Source organism: Mus caroli, chromosome 11 (genome assembly GCF_900094665.2).
Source record: "Mus caroli chromosome 11, CAROLI_EIJ_v1.1, whole genome shotgun sequence".
NCBI classification, from domain to species: Eukaryota; Metazoa; Chordata; class Mammalia; order Rodentia; family Muridae; genus Mus; species Mus caroli.
In genome coordinates, this window is record NC_034580.1 from 115,204,089 (window position 1) to 115,206,605 (window position 2,517).

Sequence of the window (2,517 nt, forward strand, 5' to 3'; positions counted from 1 at the left end):
GGAGAGGGAGAGGGAGAGGGAGAGGGAGAGGGAGAGGGAGACAGGGGAGAGGTTTCTTCCTATCAGACAAAGCAAGAGGCTGAGCCTTGGGTTCTGAGAAGGCTGACTGACAAGAAGGTCTCCTAAGAGGAGGACCGTGCATGCAGGAAGGCTACTCTAGTGTTGGGCAGGGTGAGAAGATTCTAGAGAGCTAAGGCTACCCCGAGGGTGCCAGATCTGAGGCAAATTTTCTTTCTCATTTGGACTCACCCCTATCTCTAACCTTATAAGCCGCCCTCCCGCCAGCCCCACTTTCTGTTTGTTTTCTGAGACCAAGTCTTGCTCTGCTGCCCAGGATTAAGGTCGTGGGTGCTTCCCAAGCAGCTGGGACCACACCCAGCTCATCCACTCTGTGTGTGTGTGTGTGTGTGTATGTGTGTGAGTGTGTGTGAGTATGTGTGAGTATGTGTGTGAGAGTGTGTTTGAGTGTGTGTGTGAGGCTGTGTGAGCGTGTGTGAGTATGTGTGTGAGTGAGTGTGTGTGAGAGAGTGTGTGTGAGAGAGTGTGTGTGTGAGTGTGTGTGTGTGTGTGGGACCACACCCAGCTCATCCACTCTGTGTGTGTATGTGAGTGTGAGTATGTGTCTGAGTGTGTGTCTGAGTGTGTGTCTGGATGTGTGCGAGTATGTGTGTGTGTGTGTGTGTGAGTGTGTGTGAGTGTGAGACCACACCCAGCTCATCCACTCTGTGTGTGTGTGTGTGTGTGAGATACCCAGCTCATCCACTGTGTGTGTGTGTGAGTGTGTCTGTGTGTATGTGACTGTGTGTGTATGTGTGTGTGTGTACCCCAGGGCTCACACACACACTCAGTGAGTGCTCTCCTACTGAACTGCACCCCAGTCCCAAACAATGTTCTCCTGATTTGGGTTTTTGTTGTGTTTTGTTTTCAATTTTGTGGGAGTCACATGTAACCCAGATTAGCCTCAAACTTGATATGTAGTCCAGGTTGGCCTAGAACTCCCATTCTTCCAGTTTCCACCTCCTAAGTGCTGGGTTGCAGCCACGCGCCCTTACCTGGCAAACTCTACCTAGCTCTCCAGCTGTATGAATTGTCACGTGCTGATCAATAGCGGGCCACCCAGAGTGGCCTTGAGGTGAAGTTGGCCTGAATCCATTTACACCCTCATCCTTAGCTGTGTTTGGGGCTCCAGAGGAAGAACTAGGGTTTGGAAAGTCCTGACTCTCCAGTTCACCTCACCAGCAGCCAGGTCAGCTCAAAGGTTGTGCCTACCAGGGAAGAGGGGGTGGGGGCTGTCACATTAGCTGATGCTCCCAAAGCCACTGTGGCCACTGGGACCAAGTCCTGGAAGGCTCCAAAAACCCTCACAGACCTCAGAACCCCTTTCTCCAGCCATGGACCTCAGGACCTCCTGGAAACCCAGGCGTCCGGAGCACATGAGTTTCGGCTGCAGGCTAGAGTATGGCTGTTGGCATCTGCTGGCGTCCCGAGACCTGATGTAGTGATTTATGGGTAAATAACATAAGTGTGACTTGCTACAAATAAATTAAAGTCCAATGAGCCCTTCTTTGGGGTCATTTGGTGGCAATTCAGTCACGGAGCTGTTGATCCTGCTAGGGTAATGTCACGATTCAGGGATGCCTACAATGTCTGCCTCTGCAGTTCAGGTGGGACCAGGCTCTGAGTTTGTTTAAGTGGCTGTCTCTGGAGGGACACACTCAGCACCTCTCTACTGTGTGGGAACGGAAGGAATCCTGGCCCGACAGTAACGTTTGCCGGATTAGGGCCGTTCTGGTCAACCATCTCCTCCCTTGTGACTTTTCCAGAACTTTCCCCACCACAGCCAGCACCTGTTGTCCTCTGGTACTCTCCCCTGTCTCAGCTGGTGGCCCACGTTAGCGACAACACCTTCTTTTGGAGCTGAAACAGACATTTAAAAGGAAAATGTCTCTCTTGGTGGAGACACTGCAGAAGGGGAGGGAGGCAGACCCCGCCCACTACGCTCCTCTTCAGGTGGGCGGGGAGCAGGAGGATGCCACGCCTCTCCGCCCTGGGACCCTCCTGTCCTGGCACTGAGGTGCTCTGCTCTGGACTGGTTTCAGGGCCACCGGCCACTCCCAACATTTTTCCCCAGTTGTTTCTCTTTCTCTTTTTCTTTCTTTCTTTTTTAATTAGATATTTTCTTTATTTACATTTCAAATGTTATCCCTTTATCTAGTTTCCACTCCGAAAATCCCCTACCCCCTCCCACTCCCCATGCTCCCCAACCCACCCACTCCCATTCCCAGTCCTGGCATTCCTCTATACTGGGGAATAGAACCTTATCAGAATCTAGGGCCTCTCCTCCCATTCATGACCAACTAGGTCATCCTCATCTACATATACAGCTAGAGCCACATGTCCTACCATGTGTTGGTTATTTTTTTTTTTTTTTTTGATTGGTGGTTTAGTTCCACGGAGCTCTGGGGGTACTGGTTAGTTCATATTGATGTTCCTCCTATGGGGCTTCAAACCCCTTCA

At 51.3% G+C, this 2,517-nt stretch overlaps 1 protein-coding gene across 1 annotated transcript in view; it reads left to right on the plus strand.

Moving 5' to 3' along the window:
- Nucleotides 1–2,517, plus strand: part of Card14 (caspase recruitment domain family member 14) — a 37,233-nt gene that overhangs the window by 952 nt on the left and 33,764 nt on the right. The gene's annotated exons all lie outside the window — the stretch shown is intronic.